This window comes from Eriocheir sinensis, chromosome 52, assembly GCF_024679095.1.
Source record: "Eriocheir sinensis breed Jianghai 21 chromosome 52, ASM2467909v1, whole genome shotgun sequence".
NCBI classification, from domain to species: domain Eukaryota; kingdom Metazoa; phylum Arthropoda; class Malacostraca; order Decapoda; family Varunidae; genus Eriocheir; species Eriocheir sinensis.
Genome location: NC_066560.1, coordinates 5014005 through 5041218, shown reverse-complemented (window position 1 = coordinate 5041218; position 27214 = coordinate 5014005). Strand labels below are relative to the sequence as shown.

At 41.6% G+C, this 27214-nt stretch overlaps 1 protein-coding gene across 4 annotated transcripts in view; it reads left to right on the top strand.

The window, feature by feature from the left end:
- LOC126982937 (ras-related protein Rap-1b-like) overlaps positions 1-27214 on the top strand; it is a 194739-nt gene that overhangs the window by 118539 nt on the left and 48986 nt on the right. Inside the window, exon 3 of one of the 4 annotated variants that reach the window (XM_050835214.1) lies at positions 10440-10537. The exons of the other annotated variants lie outside the window; for them this stretch is intronic. The gene's annotated coding sequence lies outside the window, so the exon portion shown is untranslated. The remainder of the gene's footprint in view (positions 1-10439; positions 10538-27214) is intronic. 4 annotated transcript variants of the gene reach the window in all.

Below are 27214 nucleotides of genomic sequence, written 5' to 3'. Positions count from 1 at the left end.
TATATATATATATATATATATATATATATATATATATATATATATATATATATATATATATATATATATATTCTATAAAAAAAACATACAATACAGAATATATGTGAACGCACTGCACACTACACTCGTGTCACTGCTCCACCACGAGTGTCAGTGGAGTGGGGAGTGAGCCACTCCAGTGGTGGGCCGACAGTTTTATTTTTTGGGTGTTCATCTCCCAGATGTTTGGTACACAGGCCGTGAACATGTTCCACATCCAGCAGACTCTTCCCGAAAAGGTGCGCTGGTGCTGGCTGGTACGGGAACACGGCACCTCCACTGCGTCACCACGGGATAGCACCGTTCTCGTGTCCCGCGTGGTGACTCTCGGAGGTTGGCGTAAGCCCACCAGATGTGGCATTCCCTGCACTTGTGCCTTATGTAACACCACAAGAGCAGCTACGTCCCTGCGGTGCTCCAAGGAGTCGACGGAGCTGAGAGTTTCCTGCCCCGTTGGGGGGTCTGCCGCATCCACCAGTCGCAGTGCCCGTCTCTGGATGGCTTCGAGTCTCCCGCTGTGCGAGGCAGCACACGACATCCAAGAGAGGGCAGCGTACTCCAGGTAAGGCCGTATCTGGGCCTTGTAGAGCAACAGCCTCCCTTTTTTGTGGAGGAAGCTGGCCACCCTTCGCAGGCAGGAGACTCTGTGGGAGGCCTTTTGGGCAATGTGTTTGATGTGGCTGTCAAACCGTAACCCTCGATCCACTTCCACTCCCAGAATCTTGACGGATTCCTGGAGTGGGAGGGGTGACGCCACCAAAGCTTAGCTTCCCCTCCACTGCTGGCCCGGCAGTGGGAGATCGAGAGACCACCATTGCCTGGGTCTTCTCTGGGGCAAAGGTCACCTGCCAGCGGGCACCCCACTCCTGTAGCACCTTCAGCTGCTGATTGACCTCGTCAGCAGCTCGCCCACAGTCTTGTCTGGGGTAGGTGCAGGAGAGAGTGCAGTCTCTCTCTCTCTCTCTCTCTCTCTCTCTCTCTCTCTCTCTCTCTCTCTCTCTCTCTCTGTCTCTCTCTCTCTCTCTCTCTCTCTCTCTCTCTCTCGGGCTGCTTCCTGGTGCAGTGGTTAGCACACTCGGCCCACAACCGAGAGAGCCCGGGTTCGATTCCCGGGCGGAGTGGAAAAATTTTGGCGGCTTTTCCGATACCATACCAGGTATTAATCGGGGGTTGTGTCCCGTCTTCTGGGATCTGTTCCCTTCTCCTATAATTCCTTCCCTTTCTGTCTCTCTCCGGCATATGACCACAGCTGTTGCGCCGACTAAACGAAACTTTCCAAACTCTCTCTCTCTCTCTCTCTCTCTCTCTCTCTCTCTCTCTCTCTCTCTCTCTCTCTCTCTCTCTCTCTCTCTCTCAGCACTTCTCTTTCTCAGTTTTCCCTTTCCTCTCTTGTCCCTCTCAGTTATTTATGTCTTCACTTTCCCTCCCTTCTCCCTCCTCTCTTCTCTCTCTGTATACGTTTCCTCTCCCTTTCTCCCTCTCTCTGTTCCTCCCGCCTTCCCTCTCTCTCTCTACACATTCCCTTTCTTTCTTCCTCTTACACTTTTTCTGTTTCTCTCTCTGACTTCTCACCCCCCTATTCTCTCCCTCGCTCTTTTAGTCTCCCTCCTCCCTCTTCCCCTTCCTCTCTCTTCATTCCTCCTCTCTCCCTCCCACCTCCGCCGCCCTGACCGCCGCAAACGAAAAGAATAATCAGTGTTTCTTCCGCTCCGTATCGATGTTCGCGGATCAGGTGTGTGTGTGTGTGTGTGTGTGTGTGTGTGTGTGTGTGTGTGTGTGTGTGTGTGTGTCAAGGCCTCACAGGTGCTCGCTCACTCACGTCCTTCTTTTCCCCGCGCTGAGCAGACGCAGAGAGGCTCATCAACCTTGCTCGTGATCGTGTTATTGAAGAGCAACGTAAAGACCAGCGGGGACATTTTGATGAGAGAGAGAGAGAGAGAGAGAGAGAGAGAGAGAGAGAGAGAGAGAGAGAGAGAGAGAGAGAGAAGGCTTTAAAAGAAGTAGGAATTAGAGAATGAAAGAGATATAGAGAGAGAGAGAGAGAGAGAGAGAGAGAGAGAGAGAGAGAGAGAATGCTCCCTCACGTTTACAGAATTGATGGAGTCCTGTTACCATTGGGTCCCGTGTTAATGATTTTAAGAAGAGCAAATGAGTTCGTGTCAAAGGAAGATCACACGGGATAGTTTGATAGGAGATAGATAGATAGATAGATAGAGCGTTTGGTTCCTCATGTGCTGAAGAGGTGGAGCCGTGTTACTGTTTGCTGTTCTGTTAATGTTATTCAGTAAAGCAATGGTCCCTTATCCTCCTCTCCTCTCTTTTATCTCCCATGAACACAATAAAAAGTTATCTCCTCTCCTTGTCTCCTCTATCCTCTCTCTTCTCTTTCCTATGCCCTCTTTTCTTCCATCTCATTTTCCTCTCTTCTCCTCTCCCCCTTCGCCCCATCCTCCAAAAAGTTTTCTTCTCACCTTCTCTCCCCAATCCTGTCATTTACTGTCCTCTTCTCCTTTATCTCATTCCTCTCTCCTCTCCTCTCCCTCTTCGCCCCTCCTTCCAAAAAGTTATTTCTCTCTTTCTCTCCCCAATCCTGACCTCTCGTCTCTATCCTCTCCTTTCCTCTGCCTCTCTTCTTCTCTGTCCTCTTCCTTCCTATCTCATTTCCCTCTCGTCTCCCTCTCCTCCCCCCTCCCATCATGCATTCAACAGACATCTTCCGTGTTTACAAGAGACTGGCTTTTGGGTTCTCGTTTACGGAAGATGAGTTCGAGGAATCTTATTGCTGTATTATGCGTTCATGTTATCCTAAGGCAAAAGAACACAAGAAGGTCGTAATGAAGGCCCTTGAATCCTATGACAAACAAGAGCTCATTGGGACGTATTCAGAGCGAGCGTTGGGTTCTTCACTAATACAGGTAATATTACAAGGTCATTATTAAAGCCCTGGAATTCTATGACAAACAAGAGCGCTATGGAACGTATTCTAAGCGAGCGTTGGGTTCTTCGCTAATACATGTGACAATACGAGGGAATTCTATGACAAACAAGAGCGCTATGGAACGTATTCTGAGCGAGCGTTGGGTTCTTCACTAATACATGTAGCAGCACTAAAAGCCGTGTTGCAGAAGGAAACTTTGTCAATATTTCCGGGAAGAACACGAGAGGTCAAGCTACAGGAAAGCAATTTGATCCTATTACACAAAAGGTCACAAGGGGGCGTGTTATATGTTAGCGTTGAGGGCATAATAAAGATAAAATTAGGGGCATACACTATAGCTGCGCGTGGCCTCGGTGCTCATCTCCGTCGCACTGACCCTTGAGGCTGTGCCGGTAAATTACCCATTGTGGTGTCCGGGCCTACACAGTTTACCTTTCCCAGGTTTCCCCAGGTACCCATTTATCGACCCGCCCGAGTTGAAGGAGAGAGCTTTGTCCACCTTTCAGAGAAGAACACTGAGACGAAGAAAATCTGTGGTACTATAACTCTATCCTTAAGCATGCTGGGGCCTCCACCCCTACATTTGATAGATAGAGGTTGTTGTGGGCCTGTCCATGGGTAGTTTTATGAGCCTAATGATGGTTTGACAAAGTTTCTGCACCTTGAACGTAAAAATATACTCATGTGAACCAGACTAATATCCTTTTTGTCCCTTTCACATAGTAGTAGAGGTTGTGATAGTACCTCCATGGTTTGTTTGATGACCCTAATGATAGTTTAACAAAGTTTCTCCACCATGAGCTTAAAAAAACACTCATGAGACCAAAACTAATACCCTTTGTGACCTTTGGAAGTAGTTGCCGTGAGCGCCGTAAACGTCTCGGAATACGGGCCTTTGAGAGAAGAGCTCTACTAAAAACCTTATCAAAGAGAGCGAAACCATTACGTTTTCAGACGAACTTTACGAAATCGTTACAAAAACAAGAGAGCTGCTGCGTTTTACAAGAGAACGCCGCAGGGCTGTTAGAAGGGAGAGCGACGCCATCCTTTTACAAGACTCCACCCTTCCCCTCTTTTCTCCTCCACCTCCTCCTCCTCCTCCTCCTCCTCTTTCTTTCCCACTGTTCCTTCACCCCTCCCCCCTTCTTTCCCACTGTTCCTTCACCCCTTCCCCTTCTTTCCCACCCTTCCTTCACCCCTTCCCCTTCTTTCCCACTGTTCCTTCACCCCTTCCCCTTCTTTCCCACCCTTCCTTCACCCCTCCCCCCTTCTTTCCCACTGTTCCTTCACCCTTCCCCTTCTTTCCCACCTTCCTTCACCCCTTCCCTTCTTTCCCACTGTTCCTTCACCCCTTCCCCTTCGTTCCCACCCTTCCTTCACCCCTTCCCCTTCTTTCCCACTGTTCCTTCACCCCTTCCCCCTTCTTTCCCATCCTTCCTTCACACCTTCCCCCTTTCCCCCATAAGTCTTCCCTCTCCTTAATCGTTAACCCTACCTCCTTCCCTCCTTCCTCATCCCTCACGCCATTTCCCATTTCACGTCTACCCCTTCACCCTCCCCTGCTTTAACTCCCCCTCTTCCTTTACCATCCCCTCACATTTCTTTCCACCACCACATCTTGTCCCCCTCCCCCCTTTATCCTCCCCGCTTCTTTCTACCTCATCCTCCCTCTCCTCTTCCCTTCCCCTTTCCCTCCTTCTCCCTCCCCATTTCCTCCTTCCCTCTCCCTCCATTTACTTTCCACACTCCTTCCCCTTACCCCTTTCCCTCACCCTTCTCCTCTTTCTCCCCAACCACCCCCACCGTCTAGTCTCCCCTTCCTTCTACCTCCTCCCTTCTAACACCCTCCTCTGAACTCTCCCCCCTCCCCGCCTGTGATTAAGGGACGCTCTCTGGTGTCTCATGGGTGGCTCAGGTGAATAGGCACGTGGAACTATGAATTTACCTGGCCGGGGGGTTAGGGGAGGAGGGGGCTCATTACCTAAACACTTTCCTCTCTCTCTCTCTCTCATAGGGTGATAAGAAGGAAGGGAGAAAGGAGGGTAGGCAAAAAAGGAAGGAAGGAAGGAAGGTGAGACGGAAGATAATATTAGGTAAGGTAAGGAAAGAAGGAAGGTAAGGTAAGGTAAGATACGGAGAAAGGAAGGAAGGACGAAAAGAGAAAGGATAGTAAATAACAATAATCTCTCTCTCTCTCTCTCTCTCTCTCTCGCTCTCTCTCTCTCTCTCTCTCTCTCTCTCTCTCTCTCTCTCTCTCTCTCTCTCTCTCTCTCTCAATACACTTTTTTACCATCAAGTTAGCGAGTGAAAAGTTGGCGAAGTTTGGAGGTCCAGGAACGCAGCACTTTCACTCCTCCTCTTTATATCATGTTTTTAGTTCCTTTTTAAAAAATTTTCCTTATTGTTCCATGATTTTGTTTGTTTTTTTTTTTTTTACCATTTTTTGGCTTTCTGGTTTTCCTTTCTTTTTTATTTCTTTTTTTTATTTTTCCTGTATTTCTTTTCATTCCTTGTTTTTCCTTTATTTTTTGTTCTTTTTTATTTTTCTCCTATTTGTTTGGCTTTCTCTTTTCTTTTCCTTTCTCTGTTCTTGTTTTTTTTTTATTATTTTTTATTATTTTTTGTTTCTTGGTCCTTTTTCGTATTAGTTATATACGTCTTTTTTTATTTTCCCTTTATTTATTTATTTTTTCCTACATATTTTGGGCTTGCTTTCTTTTTCCCTTTCTTTTTTATTTGTCTTTATATATTGCGTCTTTTTTTTCCTTTATTTTTTATTTCTCCTATAATTTTTTTTCTTTCATTTTTTCATTTTCTTTTTTAATACATTTTTTTGGTCATTTTTACGCGATTTCTTTATTAATGCGTAGTTGAGTATCTGGCCTTTATACGCACGGCACCTGTGTTGTCTTTGTTTCCTTGTATGCGCATAATTTTTGCGTTCGTTTGGCTTTCTATTGTTCTCTTTGTTTGCTTTTCTGCTTCCTTGTCTAGTTTTCTAATGTTTGTTTGTTGTCTCGTTTTTTTTCTTCTTTTGTTTCTCTTGGTTTACTGTTTGGTGTTGCGCTTCCTTTCTTCCTTTGTTTTGACCTCCTTTTTCCTCCTCGTGGTCGACTTTAGTGTTACTGCCCTCCTCTTTCTCCTCTTTGGGCCCTCCTCTTCCTCCTAGCAAGTTAATGAGATAGGTGAGTCCGGCAGCACGTTAGAGGCAATAGATTAGTCAGTCAGTGCGTTAGTGAGTCAAAAGATTGTGGAGTCAGCAAGTTAGTCAGTCAAGAGGTTAGTGATTCAGGAGGTTAGTCAGTCATCGTTAGTGAGTCAAGAGATCGTGGAGTCAGCAAGTTAGTCAGTCAATAGGTTAGTGATTCAGGAGGTTAGTCAGTCATCGTTAGTGAGTCAAGAGATCGTGGAGTCAAACAGTTAGTCAGTCAGACCGTGAGTGAGTGAAGAGGTTAGTCAGTCAATAGGTTAGTGATTCAGGAGGTTAGTCAGTCATCGTTAGTGAGTCAAGAGATCGTGGAGTTAAACAGTTAGTCAGTCAGACCGTGAGTGAGTGAAGAAGTTAGTCAATCAGTAAGTCAGTGAATCAACAGGTTAGTGAGTCAATTAGATGCGTCAGTCAGCAAGTTAGCCATACAGAAAGCTAGTCAGTCAGCAGGTTAGTGTGTTATGAGATTATTGAGTCAGCAGTTAATCAGTCAGCACGGTGGTGAGTGAAGAAGTTAGTCAGTCAGTAAGTCAGTGAATCAGCAGGTTAGTGAGTCAATTAGATGCGTCAGTCTGCACGTTAGTCAAATAGAAGGTTAGAAGGGTCGAAGGGTCGAAGGGTCAGCAGGTTAGGGATTCAGTAGATGAGTCAGTCAGCAGGATAGTAGGTCCAAAGGTTAATCAGCCAACAGCTTAGTGAGTCAGTTGGTGAGTTAGTAGATCCAAGAGTGACCAGGTGAGGAGAGGACAGGTAAGGCAAGGTAAGGCAAGGTGAGGTAGGCAGAGCAGGTCGACCCATCATACAGGTAACCAGAGTCGAGGTAGCCGGGGAGAAACATTGATCCTGTTTTTGTGAGGGCGAGTCTTATTGAACCTAAGCGAGGAGGAGGAGGAGGAGGAAGAGGAAGAAGAGTTGGAGGAAAGACAATAGAGCTGGGTAGAAGAAGGGAGGAAATGGGTGAGGACAAAGAGGGCGGAGAAGTAAATAAATGAAAGTCTACGGTAAGAAAGAAGATAATTATTTGTTCAGGAGAAACATGGAGGAGGAGGAGGAGGAGGAGGAGGAGGAGGAGGAGGAGGAGGAGGAGGAGGAGGAGGAGGAGGAGGAGGAGGAGGAGAAGAGAAATGAGAGAGAGAGAGAGAGAGAGAGAGAGAGAGAGAGAGAGAGAGAGAGAGAGAGAGAGAGAGAGAGAGAGAGATGGAGGAAGGAGGGAGAGAAAAAGACAAAGGAAAAGAGAAGGGAGGGAGGGAGTGGAGGGGAGGACTCCGAAGGGAATTTACTTGTCTGAATAATTACTTTCCACTGAACACGGAGGAGGAGGAGGAGGAGGAAGAGGAGGAGGAGGAGGAGGAGGAGGAGGAGGAGGAGGAGGAGGAGGAGGAGGAGGAGAGAGAGAGAGAGAGAGAGAGAGAGAGAGAGAGAGAGAGAGAGAGAGAGAGAGAGAGAGAGAGAGAGAGAAGTGGGGACGGGGTGGGAGGTGAACCTGACATTATGTTACTCCCATTTTTCTGGCAACATGACCTCGAACACACACACACACACACACACACACACACACACACACACACACACACACACACACACACACACACACACACACACACACACGCACGCACGCACGCAACGCATTAATCTCGCCAATTTTAAAATAGTGAACTAGATGCAGGCGTTCTCTCTCTCTCTCTCTCTCTCTCTCTCTCTCTCTCTCTCTCTCTCTCTCTCTCTCTTTTCGTCTCTATTTCAGCATTGCAAACGACATGATCTGCTCTTTCTTCGTGCAGGTGTGTGTGTGTGTGTGTGTGTGTGTGTGTGTGTGTGTGTGTGTGTGTGTGTGTGTGTGTGATATCCTGAGGCATCTAATGGCGGAAGTCGGCACGGAAGAGAGTGTTCTTGTTCAAAGGGTGAAGGTTCTTAGACTGACGATGGAAGAGAGGAGAGGGAAGGGAAGGAGAAAGGAAGGAAGGAGGGGAGAGATGGAAGGGAATGGACAGAGGATGGAAGGAGGGGATTAAGGAAAGGAAGGAAGTGGGAGAAAGGGAAGGGTACGAAGGAAGGAAAGAAAAGGGCAATTAGGAAGATATTTGGTCAGCGAGGGAAGGAAGGAAGGAAGGAAGGAGGGAAGAGATGGAAGGGAATGGACAGACGATGGAAGGAGGGGATTAAGGAAAGGAAGGAAGTGGGAGAGAGGGAAGGGTACGAAGGAAGGAAAGAAAAGGGCAATTAGGAAGATATTTGGTCAGCGAGGGAAGGAAGGAATGAATGAAGGAGAAGGAAGGATGAGAGGAAGAGAGTGGGAGAGAGTGAAGAGAATGAAAAAAGGAAGGAAGGAAGGAAGGAAGGAGGGAAGAAATGTAGAGGGAAATGTAACTAAATGATGGAAGAAAGGAGGGGCATAAGGAAGGAAAGAAGAAGAGTGGAGTGAGAATGAAGGAAATGAAGGAAAAAAGGAAGGAAGGGAATGAGTTAAAGAAAGAGGGAAAAATATAATGGATGGAGCAAAGGAGGGGAATAAGGAAGGAAAGAAGAAGAGTGGAGTGAGAATGAAGGAAATGAAAGAAAAAAGGATGGAAGGGAGTGAAGTAGAGAAAGAATGAAAGAAATGATGGAATGGAGAAAGGAGTGGAATGTGAAATGAAGAAGAGGGGAGAGAGGTAAGAGGTGGAAGGAAGCAACAAGGGGAAGAGAAGAGGAGAGGAGAGAGGAAAGGGAAGGATGGAAGGAAGAAAGTGGGGAAGAAAGGAAGGGAAGAGGATAGGGGGGAGAGGAAATGAAGGAATGAAGGAAGTAAGAGAGAAAGGAAATGAGTGAAGGAGGGAAAGGAAACAATAAAGGAGAAAAGATGGAAACAGAATATATGGAGAGAGAGAGAGAGAGAGAATTTGGTCAGAAATAAAAGGAAAGAGAAAAAATGAAGCCGAAGATAAATTGAGGAAAAATGTGTATTTTCAGAGAGAGAGAGAGAGAGAGAGAGAGCACGTATTCCTTTAACAGTAACAACATTTCCTTTTCTCGTGATTGCAGTGTTCCATTATCTCAACATATAGAAAAAAAAATGTATAGGTAAAAATAAAATAAATAAATAATAGAGTGGAGGGTGTGCATTAGGTAAGCAATCAGTTAGTTAGAGTTGGTCATGCAATCAATCAGTTCCTTTTTTCAATCAGCAGGTTAGTCAGTCAGTCGGTTAGTCAGTCACCCATTTAGTCAGTTCGTCCGTCAGTCAGTCAAGGGTAAGATTAGATAGATTACATATGGGAAAATCGAGGAATATGTGTTTGTGATAAGGAGACAAAAAAAAAAAAAGATCCTCTCTTCTCCCTCTCTCTTCTTCCCCTTCTCCTTTTTTCCCTTCTCTCTCTCTCTCTCTCACATCCTTTTTCTTTCCTTCCTTTTTCCTCTCTTCTCTTTTCTCTGTCTCTCTTCCTCCATTCCTTTCCTCTCGTCTCTTCTTACTCCTCCTTTTATCACCTCCCTTTTCTTTCCCTCCTCTTTCCTTTCCTTTCTTCCCTCTCTCTTCTTACCCCCCCCTCTCATTTTTCCCTTCTCTCTCTCTCTCTCTCTCTCTCTCTCTCTCTCTCTCTCTCTCTCTCTCTCTCTCTCTCTCTCTCTCTCTCTCTCTCTCCCCCTTCTCCCCCCTCTCCCCCTTGCTCTCTCCCTCCTTCTCCTCACTCCCGTCCGCTCTCCACTTCCCCGTTCGTCCCCCACACAGCTGTTACCGACACACGACACTCAGTAATACACTCACCAGAACACAAGCTGCGCCACTCACCCGCATAAGCCTTTGAGCCGTGCAAGAAATAATGATGTTTGCGCGACTTTCCCACCGCGAGTATAAGCAAATAAGAGATAGGGAGGTTCATGTAACTATACGTAAGGGATGACATAACAAGGAAATGACCTCTGCATCCTCCACCACCACCACCACCACCACCACCCACATAATCTTCTTGTGCTCTAAAAGGCTTGCGTAATGGTGTTGGTGGTACGATTCTCTCTCGCTCGTGTGATTAAATAGATAGATGACTGAATAGATAAATGAATAGATAGGATAAATAACTGTCCATGGAAACCACATGCTAGATTATATTTTGAACTTTAAGGAAACAGTGCTGATGATGGCATGATTTTTCTGACCTTAAAGTGAAATGAAAAGTGTATAAGTGAATAAATGGATTAATAAGTGACAAAAATTTACCTTCGACTGTGTATGTGTAAGGCTTTCACCTCTTTTTTTTTTTTTTTTTTTTTTTACAGCAAAGGAGACGGCTCAAGGACAACAAAAAGAGTGAAGGAAAAAAGCCCGCTACTCACCGCTCCCACAACAGACAAAAGTAAAAGTGGCCAAAAGGGAGGTCAGTTTCGGGTGGAGAGGTGTCTTGATACATTCTGCGGGAGTTATTAGCGAACGAACCGATACACAAATTAGTAAACACATGAATAACAAATAAACAATAACAACAACAATAGATAGGTAAACAGTAAATAACAAAGAAAAATAAACAGTAACAGCAGCGATAATAACAACCGGATAAGTAAACAAATGAACAAGTATGCGAAATAACAAACAAACAAACAACATCAACACCAACAAGAGATAAACAAGTAAGTAAACAACAAACAAACAATAAGAATAGTAAACAAACAACACAAGCAAATAAGTTAATAAGTAATAAACACACCAACTAGCAAACAATAACAACAATAACAACAAATAATGAAGTAAACAGTTGATAAATTACAAGTAAAGAATAACATAAACAAAAACAAAAACAAATTAACTCGTACCTGCGGCTGACGTGACCGAAGTGGAGCCTCGTCGACGTGAGCAGCTTTGCCGATTGAGTTTTTGTGTCGATGTCATTTGGTGGGCGTGCGTGCGTGTGTGCACGCGTTGATTGGCAGGCTGGCTCAGGTGCTTCAAAGGTGTGTGAGTGGCGGGGGAGGGGGTTGGTGAGGAGGAGTGGGGGGAGGAAGAGGCGGATTAGGAGGAGGAGGTGGTGGTGGTGGTGATGGAAGAAGAAGAAGAAGAGGAAGAGAAAGAGAGAGAAGCAGTAAGAGGAAGTGAATCGGAGGAGGAGGAGGAAGCGGAAGGGAAAGAGAAAAAAGAAAAGAGAAAGAGGAAAAGGACGAAAATAAGAAGGAAAACGAGGAGGAGTTGGAGGAGGAGGAGAAGGTAAAGTGGAGGTAAGATCTGTACCCTCAGCATCCACTCCCTCATCTCCCTCAACTCGCACCACATTTTAAACCTACGTCGACCTCACGCTCTCTTCCCCCTGTAGTGCTGTTGACGGTATAAAGAGGTCTCCGCCTAATGCAAGGGGATGCTCGTTCGTATGCTTCTGATGGTTGTCGTTGGCCGGAAATAGACCAGCGAAGGACAGACTTGTGTAGCTAAGAGTGGAGAATGCCGCGGTGACCATGAGTGGCTCCGTTGTTTAAGATATCTGTCAATTTTTTCTGTGTGTATGTGTGTGTGTGTGGGGGGGGTAATTGTGTGTGTGTTTGTGTGTGTGTGTGTGTGTGCATAGAGAAAGAGTACAAGGGTAAAATTGGAATATATATAGAAAAAAAGTGATTAATAATGTGTGTGTATATGTGTGTGTGTGTGTGTGTGTGTGTGTGTGTGTGTGTGTGTGTGTGTGTAAGAAGAGGAGAAGGAGGAATAGAGAGGAAAGCCATAAAAAGAAGAAAGAGAACAGAGAAAATAATAATGATCAGAAAGAAGAAATATAAGGAGGACGAGGAGGAGGAGAAGGAGGAAGGAGAAGGAGAAGGAGGAGGAGGAGTTAAAATACGGGTAACAAGAGATGGTAGAAGAGGATGAGAGCAGAAAAGAGAACGAAAACGAGGTGTGTGTGTGTGTGTGTGTGTGTGTGTGTGTGTGTGTGTGGGTGGGTGGGTGGGTGTGTGGGTGTGTCCCCGGCATCAGGTATGAGGGCCAGGTGATATCGTATTCCAGGTAACAATTTGAGAGACAAGACAAACGCGGCGGAACATCAAACAGGCGGGGCACCAAACGGAGGAGGAGGAGGAGGAGGAAGAGGAGGAGGAGGAGAAGGAGGGAGTGATAAAGCAAAAGAATAGATGATGTTGCACGAAGGAATAATGAATCAAGTATGAAGATGGAGGAGGAGGAGGAGGAGGAGGAGGAGGAGGAGGAGGAGGAGGAGGAAGAGGAGGAGGAGGAGGAAAGTGGGAGAATGAAGAGCCACTATCGGGGAAACCTTAGGAGGAGGAGGAGAAGGAAGAAGAAAAAAAAGAAAAAGAAGAAGATGAAGAAGAAGGAGATGACAAATAATAATAATAATAATAATAATAATAATAATAATAATAATAATAATAATAATAATAATAATAATAATAATAATATGAAGACCAGGATGTAAAGCATAAGAGGTTCAGGATAGGGAGGAGAATCGAACGTGGGTACTTAAACACAGCTACACACCCTTTTTACCAAGCGTCCACCTTATTGTTTTGCTTACTCGTGTTTGCTTTCCCTTTGTCCAGTTAGCCGAGTGTCCATTGAGGGGTGAGGGGGGTCAAGGGGGCAGGGGGTGTGGGGGGGCGGAAGGGAGAGGGGGAGGGGGGGTATCAGGGCCGTCACTCAGGAATCAACAGCGTCACTTTATTGTTTTTTTAATCGACATTTGGGTTGGAGTCGAATAAGGTATCTCTCTCTCTCGCTTCGTAACCTGATTTCCTTTTTTTTTTTTGCCCTCGTTCTCTCCGATTTTCTTTTGTTTGGAATGTTTTTCGCTCTTCTTTTTTTCTTTTTTTCTTTTATTCCTCTGTTTGTTCTTGGTTAACCTGTTTTATTTCACTTCGTCTTTTTCTCTTCTCTCTTTTTTTCTTTGTTTTCCTATCTTTTTTTATCGTTCTTTTTGTTTCTTTTTAGTTTGTTCCTTTCTTTCCTTCTCTCTCTCTCTCTCTCTCTCTCTCTCTCTCTCTCTACCCCCCTCTCTTCTCTCACTCTCACTCTCTTCCACTCACACCTTTTCTCACCTCTTGATGAAATCCGTGCTCAGGTGTCAGGCGTCAGGTGCGGTCATTAGCGAAATAATTAAATAGCTTCAGGCCGTGCCCTCACCTTTCCTACCTGGCCAATGTCACCTGCGCTCTTTTGCTCCCACGCCACCTTCACCTGATTATATTTTTCTCTATATATTTTTCACTTCTTATTTATTTTCTTTAGTCACCCATCAACTTCACCAGCGCCATCAACTCCACTTCGCTTATGCCCAGGTATATATATTTTTTTGTAAGGGATTTATATTTATTTTTGCCTGTTTGGAGGTTGTTTTTTTATATATATGTTTTTTTTCGTGTTTGTATAGTGTCGGGTATTTTTATCAGTTTGCAAGTTTGTTATTTTTTTATATTTATTTTTGACTAGTATTTTTTTTCTTTTTCTCAACGGATTTTTTTTTTCCCGTTTTCTCCAATTTAATATTTTGTTTTGATTCCGTTTTTTTTTACATAATTTGGTAAATATGTTTTTTTTTTGTCATTCTTATTGTTTTCTTCGTTTTTTTTCTTTTATCGGTTTTCTCCCTGTCTTTTTCTCTTCTTTTCCTATCTTTCTTCTTTACCGTTTTTTGCTGTCTTTTAAATGTCTTTTTTAATTTTTTTTCTTTTTTTTGTCGTTTTCATTGGTTTTCTTCCACTTTTCTCTTTTCCTCTTCTTTTCCTACTTTTCCTCGTTACCGGTTTTTTCCTCCTCCTCCTCCTCCTCCTCCTCCTCCTCCTACTTCTTATCCTCGTTGAGTGTTTCTCCGTACCTATCCTCCAATTTCTCTCTCTCTCTCTCTCTCTCTCTCTCTCTCTCTCTCTCTCTCTCATATTCCTTTTCTACCTCTTTTTCTTCTCGTTTTCCCTTTCTCCTCTTTCCTTTTCACTCTTCCTCATTCTACTTCACTTATTCTTCTTTCTCCAGCTTACAACTTTTTCGACCCTCCTCATTCTCCTCACATTCTCCTCCTCAACCTCGTCCTCCTCCTCCTCCTCCTCGTCCTCCTCCTCGTACTCCTCCCCCATTCCCCCCCTCCCATCCTCTTATCCTTCTCTCCTCGCAATAAAAGGATCACTTGCTAGGACTTGAAAAATGTTACCAAAGGAGAGACTTGATCGAATCGGGAAACTTAGCATCAGAGTGTACCGTGTTTGCTCCTCTTCTTTTTCTCTCCCTTTCTCTCCTCCTCCTCCCTACTTTGCCTCCTCTCCTTCTGCTTCCTTCCTCCGTCTCCTCCTCTCGTTGACATGCTCTTGTATTACTGCGTTGCGTCTCGTGAAGTTTCGTCCCTTCTTGAGAGAGAGAGAGAGAGAGAGAGAGAGAGAGAGAGAGAGAGAGATCAAAACTAGAAGAGGAAAAGGAAAAGAAGAAAAAAAGTCGTTTGCATTGTTTTGTGACCATATACTACTACTACTACTACTACTACTACTACTACTACTACGACTACGACTACGACTACGACCACTACTACTACTCCTACCACTACGACTACGACTACTACCAAAACTTTTAGAACCCAAAGAACTATACTCAAAGGCTATCCAGAAAATCGCTATCAATACATCTTGTACCTCTCATATCGTAAAAAGGAATATATACGAATGTGTCAAGTGCAGTAAGAACCATTAAGCCTACAAGTATCACACTGAAAGGACGCAGGAAAAGTTCAGATCGTCCCGAGAGAGACAAGCGTACTCTTGAGACAGATAAAATGAGAATTATTGAAGGGACACTCAAGTATACACGCGTTTCGAGGCAATATTGGATATCAGACACGCGAGATCGCACTCAGAGGAGGAAAAACGGGAGATCGTACCGAGAAAGCAGCGTCCTCGTGTGACAGAAAATGGGCAATGTTGAGGCAGACGTTAATATTTCTCGAGTACGGAGGTGACTGAGTGAATGTGCGCCTCGGAAATGTCCTTAGAAGGTTACTGAGAGAGAAAAAAAGATAGGTTGATTGATACATAGATCGATAGAAAGATAAATCGATAGGTAGATAGAGAAATAGATTGATAGAAAGATAGATAGACTGATAGAGATAAAAAAAATAGACAGATAAAATAATGGATAAATGGATAGAGAGAAAAAAAGAAAGAGAGGATAAAACATTGAAAAACAATAAGCTGGTGAAAGAAAAGAAAATATACCAAAAGGTAGAATACAACAAAGAAACGTAAATACAGACAGACAGACAGATAGAACAAAACAGAACAACACAGAAAATAGACAGAGAATGGGAAAGGAATGAGAGAAACTGAACAACGAGAAAGTTGAGAAAAAAGGAAACAAAGAGAGGCAACTAGAAAGTAGGAGAAAGAGAGACAGAAAAAGAGATTGCACAATTATACATATTTATTTTACATGATAACAAATTTTACACGTTTTTACTTATTTTTGTTCATTTTTTTACATATTTTTCACTTTTTATGACATTTTTCAATTTTTATCCTCGCGATTTTACATGCCATATTTTCTTTGCATTTTTGTAACACATTTTACACATACTTTAGACATTTTTTTACACATTTTTGACACTATTTTTTCCACCCTCATTCTACTCTCCTTTCATCCTCTTCATCTTTCTTCCGCTTCTTTGTCCTCCTCCTCCTCATCTCGTCTATTGGCCAGAGTCTTTAATTAACTCCATCGTTTCTTTCCCCCCATTTCCTTTTTTATGTTCCCTTCAATCCTCCTCCTCCTCCTCCTCCTCCTCCTTCTTTTTAATTATCGTTACTTTATTAATCCGCCCAAATATTTTTTTTTTGTGTGTTGGTGTTTTATTTTCTTACTCTTTTTTTCTTAGTTTTTTTTTTACGTGCTCGGTCTGTCCTGTGTATTAATTAACTGTATTTCGTCATCTTCTGTTTATCTTATCTTTCGTTCCTCTTCTTTTGCAATTTATGTTTTCGTATCCTCTCTCTGCTTCGTTTCGTTTTTTTTTTTCCTTTATTTTTCATTTTCACTTCACTTGTATTTCATTTTTTTCTTTCATTTTACTTTGTTCCTTTTCGTTCCTGTTTTGCTTTCTTTCTTTATCTTATATTCTCTGTCTCGCTTTTCTCTGTTCTTTTCTTTATATTTTTCGTTCACACTTTCAGTTTGTTTAATTTTACTCTTTTTCTTTCCTTCAAGAGAGAGAGAGAGAGAGAGAGAGAGAGAGAGAGAGAGAGAGAGAGAGAGAGAGAGAGAGACGAAACAAGAGGAAGATAGAGAGACTGGGAGGCGTTCAAAGGGAAAAAAGAGATTAGAGAATAAAAGAGAGATATATAGAAACGCATTAAGGGAGGAAGACAATGAGAGAGAGAGAGAGAGAGAGAGAGAGAGAGAGAGAGTATAAATATTAGTTGTATACCTTACATCATTCCGCCTTAAGCCGCGAAAAAGCTTAAAAGAGAAGAAAAAAACTCCGTAGATGTCGGCTCCGGATTAAATTTCCTGCCTTTTACGTCATATTTTGCCTCTTGTGACCTAGATAACGCGCCTCTGTGTGTTTTTTTTTTTTTTTTTTTTTTTTTTTGTGTGTGTGTGTGTGTGTGTGTGTGTGTGTGTATAGGTTTGTTAATATTGAAAAAAAATAAAGAATGATATGATATGAAAAAAAAAGTTGGAGGTGAGTTAATGTCATATATGCACAAACAACAACAACAACAACAACAACAACAACAACAACAACATCATCATCATCATCATCATCATCATCATCATCTTCAACAACAACAACAACAACAAATGCAGCAAGGCCAATGAAATACACTGAACACACACAACACATTTTTTTTTCTTCCATAATTTATTACTTTTCCCTTCAGTTTTTTCCCGCTTCAGTAATCAAAATAAAACATTAACTACACGTTCGAAAAACTCGGAATTTAATCAGATCAACCATTAATTAATTTCTTTTTCCCATATTCACTTTTCATTTATATTTCTAACTTTTTTCATTATAAAAGTCATGATTAATACTAAAGCCTCCGCCACTCTCATTAACACGCGAGAAAATATTTACACCAACGGAAAACACTCAGTCGGATGAGGTTAGCCATTCCTTTTATTAAATTCCTTTATTTATGTTTATTTATCTATCATCTATTTTTGCTTCATTCCAAAACTAGTAACTATATCTCTAATGTCATTTCCATCAACGAGCGATAATCTACTTGAATACACACACAACATCACAACTAAATCGGTTTGGTCAATGATTACTTTTTTTTCTTTACATTTCTATTATTTCTATTGGTTTTACGTTTTCACTTAAGGACTGCTTATTAATTTTATTTATTTATATCTTATTAACTTTATAACTGAAACCACTTCCATAAACGGGCAAACGAAGAAATCATAAATGAGGTCCCCTGTTAACATTAAATTTCTTTTTTATATCTTTCTTTTCTTTTATATTAATTCGTAATGTTTATTTTCATATTAGGACACATTATACATATCACCTCTTGTACCATAGTCATTACCATTAAAAAAAAAGTTGAATATGCAGAAAAAAACACTATCTTTCCTTACTTTCACTTTATATTTTACGGTTTATGAATGCCTGTATTATCGTAAGACTTGTTGCCATCACTAACACGTGCGCCGCTTTTATGAACAAGTGACAGAGTCGGAACAAAGAACCAGGACGAGCCCACAGGAGCCAATACAGACGGCAACCCTTTCTCTCTCACCCTCTACTGCTTTTATTGTTAACTTTTTTACTACCTGGAGAGAGTATAGACATTGTGACGAGTTTCCTTCCTGTGGCTTCCCCACTGTCTCTCTCTCTCTCTCTCTCCAGGGCCTTAATTAAACTGTTTATCTTTGTGAAGTGGAAATTAAAACAAAACAAATATTTTTCCCTTAACATATTGAGTTTTGTTTCTCTTGTGATGCATAGCGTTCTCTCTCTCTCTCTCTCTCTCTCTCTCTCTCTCTCTCTCTCTCTCTCTCTCACACTCTCTCTCTCTCTCTCTCTCTCTCTCTCTCTCTCTCTCTCTCTCTCTCTCTCTCTCTCTCTCTCTCTCTCTCTCTCTCTCTCTCTCTCTCTCTCTCTCTCTCTCTCTCTCTCTCTCTCTCTCTCTCTCTCTCTCACACACACACACAATTAAACGTCAGATAATTAGTTGAAAAAGACAGTTTCCTTTGATATACACTTAAAAATGTAATTGTGGAGTCAGTAACGCATCGTAATTTGTTTTGTGATAAAGAGGAATTAAATACAAAGGTGTTCTGTGGAGTAATCTTTCGTAATAGTGTGTTCGGATTAAGATGGCAAATAGGCTCCTCCATCTTAGCCAATACGTGCATATCATTGGCTAGTGCACGCAAGCCACACCTCTTTCTCCAACTCAGCGTATGATTAGGAGATGCTGAAACTGGGTTAACTCGTATTGGTGGCTTATGGTGCGGCGTTGGGAGGCTCATTTGCTAGGCTGGCGTGAGTGGAGTAAAGTGAGAATGAAAAAAGATTGTCGCCTTTATTGTTTTACGCACTTTATTCAGGCGGAGATAGCGCACTTTATGGCGTCGAATTGCGAGAGGTTATAGCAGGTTGACGCTACCTCGGCCAGGAGAGTGAGAGAGAGAGAGGAGAGGGAGAGGAGAGGGAGAAAGAAGAAGAGAAGAGAGAAGACAGAGAGAGAGAGAGAGAGAGAGAGAGAGAGAGAGAGAGAGAGAGAGAGAGAGAGAGAGAGAGAGAGATTATTGGGCAATACTACGTTCGTTTTAAAAAGTATTTCATTGATGATTTTATTTTGCATATTTCACATTTTGTCCAAGCGAGGATTATTATTTTATTTTTTATTTTTCATTTTATTCACTCACTTTCTCTGCCTTCCTCTAATCCCCCTTTCTCACCACCCCTTTCTCTCTTCCTGTTACACACACACACACACACACACACACACACACACACACACACACACACACACACACAGATGGATAGATAGATAGATATTTATTGACCATAACTTACAATAAAACGTATCAATCTCTATTTTACAAAATGGTCCAAAAACTAGCATTTCTTTAAAACTCAGAATGAAAATATACACTAAACAAAAGCGCAGAATACGTACAAGGTAATAAGAACACTTGGCACCACAAAACATACAGCACATAAAACGAATAAAACACAAGAAACACGGTAAAAAAAACTAAAACACTTGAAATCTATAAAGCACACTGGACTATATTTTAAACTCGAATGAAAATATACAATAAACAAAAGGACACCCACTCATACACACACACACACACACACACACACACACACACGTCTTTGGCAGCCACGGGACTCTTTTGTCGCTCTAAGAAAACAAATATCTCTGGAGACGTTTGTTCCTCCCTCTCATTGAGTCTTCTGATAAGGAAACGAAAGGCGTGTGTGTGTGTGTGTGTGTGTGTGTGTGTGTGTGTGTGTGTGTGTAGGTGTGTAGGTGTGTGTGTGTGTGTATGTAGGTGTGTTATTCTTCTTACATTAATTATTTTTCCCTTTCGTCTTTGTCCGTCTCGTAGGTGCAATTATATAAAACTCTACGGAAACTGCATCCCGCGTTTCACTTACAGGCCTTTTTATTTTTGTTTGGTGTTGGTGACTTTCCGTGGATTTGTATGTGTGTGTTCGTGTTTGTATATGTGTGTGTGTGTGTGTGTGTGTGTGTGTGTGTGTGTGTGTGTGTGTGTGTGTGTGTACCTCGCCGAATCAGTAAACATTTATTTGAATATTGCAACTGAACAATATATCCTGCGGTCAATGGACTGAAACTCTCTATCTATTTATCTGTGTGTTTGTTTATCTATCTATCTATCTATTTACCTGTTTGTCTATCTACTTATCTATATGTCTTCTATCTCTTGTGTCTGTCTGTGTATATGTGTGTATATGTCTGTGAATGAGAGAGAGAGAGAGAGAGAGAGAGAGAGAGAGAGAGAGAGAGAGAGAGGTCCTACTCACGTCTCCACGTCTCCTCTTCTCTTTCATTAACCTCATTCATTTCTCTTATTAATTTATCTTCGCGAATTCATTTTTTCACCTTTTTCCTCCGAGTCATTTAGAGGTTCGGGGAAGGCATCCTTTTTCTGACTCGACATTTCACACATAACGAAGGAAAGGATCAGATGAAATATTAGGATCTGCTATATATATTTTTACGTTACCGGTTGTTGTTGTTGTTGTTGTTGTTGTTGTTGTTGTTGTTGTGTTTGTTGTTGTAATTAATGTTGTTGCTGTTCTTCTTCTTCTTCTTCTTTTCTGCTTTTTTTTTTGTTCTTGTTCTTCAGCTTCTTCCCTTCTTCTTCTCCTTTTCTCTTCTTCTTCTTCTTCTTCTTCTTCTTCTTCTTCTACTTCTTCTTTTTCTTCTTCTTCTTCTTCTTCTTCTTCTTCTTCTTCTTCTTCTTCTTCTTCTTCTTCTTCTTCTTCTTCTTCTTCTTCTTCTTCTTCTTCTTCTTCTCCTATTATTATTATTATTATTATTATTATTATTATTATTATTATTATTATTATTATTATTATTATTTTTATTATTATTATTATTACTACTACTACTACTTCTACTACTATAATTATTACTGATAGAAATGATACTCATACGATTTATCAATATTAATTCATAAGATAAAAGTTTCACCAATGCTTTTTTTGCCTCGTAGATTATTTGCCGTCGCTTTGAGCCTGACAATATAATCCTGATTACTAACTATGCTAATAGCGGTAATTAGCGTTCACCTTTGCTTGAGAGGTGAATATTCAGCGTGTCCAATATTGTGTAATGGGCCTAATGAACCGCTGTAAGCCTAACCGTCCCAGCTACGATTAGTTGTGCTTAACTGAAGGTTCTCTCTCTCTCTCTCTCTCTCTCTCTCTCTCTCTCTCTCTCTCTCTCTCTCTCTCTCTCTCTCTCTCTCTCTCTCTCTCTCTCTCTCTCTCTCTCTCTCTCTCTCTCTCTCTCTCTCTCTCTCTTCTCTCTCTCTCTCTCTCTCTCTCTCGTATCAATTTACCCTCCTTCTACAAGATTGAACATTGAACTTTTCTGAAAACTGATTGAAGCCATAGAGAGAGAGAGATGTGAGGAAGGCTCGAAGGTGAAAGAGAAGGATAAAAGAATACAAAAGGTGAAAACGGAGAATTGAGCAGAAGAAAGAAAGGTGAATAACAGAGAGAGGAGAGGAGGAGAGGAAAATTAAATCGTGAAGTGCATCAGAACGGAAGAACATTTTTACCGGAGGTGTCGCGCGGAAACAATTGGCTGACGAGGAGGAAAATTAAAGGACAGGTGAGGTAAAACACCTGGCTGTGGAGGAGGAGGAGGAAGAAGAAGAAGAAGAAGAAGAAGAAGAAGAAGAAGAAGAAAGAAGAAGAAGAAGAAGAAAGAAAGAATAGAAAGGAGGAGAAGGGGGAGATGGATAATGATGATGATGATGATGATGATGATGATGATGATGATGATGATGATGAGGAGGAGGAGGAGGAGGAGGAGGAGGAGGAGAAGGAGAAGGAGGAGGAGGAGGAGGAGGAGGAGGAGGATAAGCACGAGGACGTAAAATGAAAGAAGAAATAATAGACACACACTTACAGACACTTACGCACACTTGCTAACACACACACACACACACACACACACACACACACACACACATAAAAAAATACTAACCCTAAGGAAAAGCAAATAAACATATCAAAGGAAGCAGCTGTGAAGACTTGAAAAAAAGGAAACTGCAAAAATAAAAGAAAAATGTGAAAATGTAGTGGTGGAAAGGAGAGGAATAAAAGACGAATGAAACGAATGAAAGAGATAAGAAGGAAGAAAAAGAGATAAGAAAGCTTTTTTCACACATGAAAGGAAAGAGGTGAGGAAAGTGAGGGTGTGGAGACCATAAAAAGTGTGCACGACTCTCTCTCTCTCTACCTCTCTCTCTCCTCTCTATCTCTCTCTCTCTCTCTCTCTCTCTCTCTCTCTCTCTCTCTCTCTCTCTCTCTCTCTCTCTCTCTCTCTCTCTCTCTCTCTCTCTCTCTCTCTCTCTCTCTCTCTCTCTCTCTCTCTCTCTCATTGAAAGTGACGTTTACTGTTTTTTTACCCATTTTTTTTCTTTCTCCTATCAGTACACACTCGCTTCGAATTGCCCTCTGTTTTTTTTTTTCATTTTCTCAATCATTTTTCTTGTTTTCTTCCTTCTTCGTCTTGTTGTTCTATTTCTTCATATTCTTTTCATGATTTCGTTTATGATTTTCCACTGTTTCATCCTCCTTCTTTCTCTTCGCTCTCCTCGTCTTCCTTTTCTTCTCTTCCTTCTCCTCCTCCTCCTCGTCCTCCTTTCCTCCTCTTCTTCCCCTTATTCCTTCATCTTCAATACAATCGCTATCTTCTCAATGGTTTGTTACATCTCTCTTCTCTCTCCTCTCGTGCATCTTGTTTTTATTCCTTCTCTTCTTCCTCTGTTCCAAATCCTTCCACTTCTTCTCTTCCTCCTCCTCCTCCTCCTCGTCCTGCACTTCCTCTTTCTCTTACCTAAGCTAATTTTCTTAATGCGCGTTTCCCTGTATCGATTACTGGTAAAAAGCTGGTCAGGTGGCTTAAGTGATGACTACAGGCAAGGTGAAGGGCAGCCAGGTGTGTGTTCAGGTGCGCTGCAGGTAATGCCGTGTCGCCCACCTGTCCATTATCAGCACTTACCTTAGAAGGGAAAGACAAGAGGCAGATGAAAGGACGAGGAGATGAAAGGAGGAGGAAAAGGTAAATAAAAGGAGAAGGAGAAGGAAAGGGAGGAGGAGGAAGAGTTTTATAAAGGCTCTGTAGCTTTGGTAGTAGATTCTTAGAGTATTCTGTAAAAATATGGGTATTGTAATTGGATTTCTGGAAGAGTTTGGGACATTTCAACTACCTACACACGCACACACACACACACACACACACACACAAAGTATATCAAAGTGGGTTTTAAGTGAATAAGCATACTAGCTACTACACACACACACACACACACACACACACACACACACACACACACACACACACACACACACACACACACATTCGGTCTAATGGTTCTTCTTTGTTTACATACTTTACTTTTTTTCCCTGCTTTCTCCCTCATTTCCGTTCTCAACTTCCCGTTTCTTTGTTTTCTTTTTCTTTTCATTTTGGACAGGAGTTTTTTCATTTTTTTTTCAGTACAAGTTGAGTGCTCAGAGTTTGAGAAGAGAGAGAGAGGAGGGAGAGAGGAGGGAGGAGGAGAAGGAAGAGACAGTCAGGAAATTCTTCTCATATCTTTTCTTTTTCTTTTCAATTCATAGTTTTTCTTCATATATTCCTCCTCCTCTTCCTTCATTTAATATCTTCTTCGTCTACCCTTTTACTCTTTATTCCTTTTTCCTTTCCTCTCCTTCGTCCTTCTTCCTCCTCTCATCTTTATTCCCCTTCTGCATCGTCTCTTGTTCTCCTCCTCCTCTTCCTTTATATCTCTTCCTTTTTGTTTCATATGTTTCACCGTCTTCATCCTCTCTATTTCTCCTCTATTTCTGATATATCTATTTATTTATTATCTCTGTTTCTTTATCTCATTTCTTTATCAATGATCTTTGTCTTAGTTCTATCTTATCTATTTATCTCTTATGTCTATTATATCTTTTTTATATCCTGTGTATCTGTATCTCATTTGTATCTTGGAATCTTTATCTCGATCTCTTATCTCTATTTCTTTTATTTTTATCCCTTATTTCTTTATTTTCCCATCTAACTGTCTCTCATCTCTTCCTATTATCTCCTAGTCATTTCTTTATTTCCCATCTAGCTGTCTCTCGTCTCTTCCTATTATCTCCTAGTCATTTCTTTCTTTCCCATCTGTCTCTCATCTCTTCACCTGTTATCTCCTAGTCATTTCTTTATTTCCCGTCTAGCTGTCTCTCATCTCTTCACCTCTTATCTCCTAGTCATTTCTTTATTTTCCATCTGTCTCTCATCTCTTCACCTCTTATCTCCTAGTCATTTCTTTATTTCCCATCTGTCTCTCATCTCTTCACCTCTTATCTCCTAGTCATTTCTTTATTTCCCATCTGTCTCTCATCTCTTCACCTCTTATCTTCTTGTCATTTCTTTATTTCCCATCTAGCTGTCTCTCATCTCTTCACCTCTTATCTCCTAGTCATTTATTTATTTCCCATCTGTCTCTCATCTCTTCACCTCTTATCTCCTAGTCATTTCTTTATTTTCCATCTGTCTCTCATCTTCTCATCTCTTATCTCCTAGTCATTTCTTTATTTCCCATCTGTCTCTCATCTCCTCAGCTATTATCTCCTAGTCATTTCTTTATTCCCCATCTAGCTGTCTCTCATTTCCTCACCTCTTATCTCCTAGTCATTTCTTTATTTTCCATCTGTCTCTCATTTCCTCACCTCTTATCTCCTAGTCATTTCTTTATTTCCCATCTGTCTCTCATCTCTTATCTCCTAGTCATTTCTTTATTTCCCATCTAGCTGTCTCTCATCTCTTAACCTCTTATCTCTTCCTCATTTCTTTATTTCCCATCTAGCTGTCTCTCATCTCTTAACCTCTTATCTCTTCCTCATTTCTTTATTTCCCATCTAGCTGTCTCTCATCTCTTAACCTCTTATCTCTTCCTCATTTCTTTATTTCCCATCAAGCTGTTTCTCATCTCTTCACCTCTTACATCTTCGTCATTTCTCGAGTACTGAGTGAAGGACCGGCCCGGCGACAGAAGGGGAGACAATCAAGAAACTTTGTAGACAGTAATTCGAGGATGAAAAAACATATATACAAGTTTATCTCTCTCCGTAAAGAAGACGCACGAAGCGGATGACACAGAGGGGAAATGTTTTACTCTAAGGACGTGAACTGTTCTTGTTTGTTGTGACAGTTTCGTGCGAGGTTAAGAGTGTCTGTGTTCTTTCTATCCTGTTTGTCTGGCTTGGTGTCTGTCTGGCTGTGTATCTCGTTGGCTGGTTGGTCCTTGAGTGAAAGTTTTTTTATTAGTTACTTATTTTTTATACTTGTCAGTGATCTCTCCTTTTATTTTTTCTGTTTTTGTACGACGAAGGGAATGAGAGCGAGTGTCCTACTTTCCTCCTAAGTTGAAATATTTGTTTTTCTTTTCGCAGTTTTTTTCTTCAGTCTTGAGAGTCACCGATCTGTTCTTTTTTATCTTTTCTTTTTATCGGCGTCGCAGTCGCCGATCAACAGATTTTCCATCTTCTTAGTGTTGTTGTTGTTCTCTTCAAGTTGTTTTCCTGGCTTACCCATGCATTGTAGACATGACATTGTATAATAACATTTGTTGGCCCTGATGAACCCTACAACATGGCATTATAAACAAAGTCAGCTGTTTTTTTTTTTTACGGTTTGGCCTGTGGCGCCGGCTGGCCTTCATAGTCGGGCCTGATGGTCGGCTCCAGCCCGTTGTGGCGCAGGCAAGTGTTTATAGTGGCGCCATCTTTACTTTTCAGCATTTTCCATTTTAGACCCCTACGTGCATATTATAAATTGTTGTGAGGGTGTTGGAGGGTCATGCGACGCCGATCTAGTACAGTTTTTGTGCTAATAACATTTGTTCTGTATTGTTTTGTTCTTAATATTTCTATCCTATATTTTTTCCCTACCTCTCATTTCCCTGACATTAAGTTTTCTTTCTCTACTGACATTTTTCTTTCTAGTTTTTTTCTTCTTCCTCCCTTTTAAGTAACAATGGATGTTTTGGTGTTTTTTCATGCAGCTTTTTTTTCTTATTCATCGCTTCATTGTCTTTAGGAAGTCAGCGATGTCTCTGTTTCTTTATATTTTTCCATTATTGCGTCCTGTCCTGATTTTGGCTTCTATGCTCTAAGCTTCTTCCAGTCTGTCTATTTTCTTGATTATTTCTCTTTTTCACTTTATTGTCTTTAGCAAGTCAGCGATTTTTCTGTTTCCTTTTATATTTTTCCATTGTTGTGTCCTGTCCTGACGTTGGCTTCTGTGCTTCAATCTTCTTCCAGTCTGTCAATTTTCTCGATTTTTTATTTATTTATTTTGTTGACTTTCGTTCAGGCGTTCACTTCTCTGCCTGACTTAATTTTGTTCCATTTTCTTTTTCTTACTTGAAGTTGTTATTTGGCACGATTTATCCTGTTACTGTTTGGTTTACGAGTTCACTGTTTTGTCTATTTTATCTTCGTTCCTATCTCGTATTTATTGGCGTGATTTATCCTGTAATTGGTTGGTTTACCTCTTCACTGTTTTGTCTATTTTATCTTCGTTCCTATCTCGTATTTATTGGCGTGATTTATCCTGCTATTGTTTGGTTTACCTGTTCACTGTTTTGTCTGTCTTCCCTTCCTTTCTATCTCGTATTTACTGGCGTGATTTATACTGTTATTGTTTGGTTTACCTGTTCACTGTTTTGTCTGTCTTCCCTTCCTTTCTATCTCGTATTTACTGGCGCGATTTATCCTGTTATTGTTTGGTTTACCTGTTCACTGTTTTGTCTATTTTATCTTCATTCCTATCTCGTATTTATTGGCGTGATTTATTTTTGACTCCTTCCTTTACGCGCTCACTCTGTCTCACATTTCACGCGTCACCAAGTTCTTCCTCGCTTTCTCACCTTACGATGTTGTTGATGGCGGGAAGGGAACGCGCGTGTGAGGGTGTACGGGGGAGCGAGGAAGGTAGACGCTTTTCCCCTTTTGTTACGCTCCGCTCCGTCAATCCCGGCAACCGCTTCATTACGTACCGCAAACTCGGGGGCGGTGACACGGAACACACCCCATAAAAACGATACCAGCCAGGTGTACACAAGCCTCCGAGATTGCGACCTGTGTTAACCTTACGCCGCTCCATATTCTGATTCTTTTTCTGCATGTTCTTCTTGTTGTTGTTGTCTTATTTTAGTTCTTATTTTTTTCAGTTGTTGTTGTTGTTGTTGTTGTTGTTCTTTTTCTTCTTCTTCTTCTTCTTTTAACAACCTCCTTTTTCTGTTAGGGCTCTTCTTCTTCTTCTTCTTCTTCTTCTTCTTCCTTCTTTCTTTCTTCTCCTTT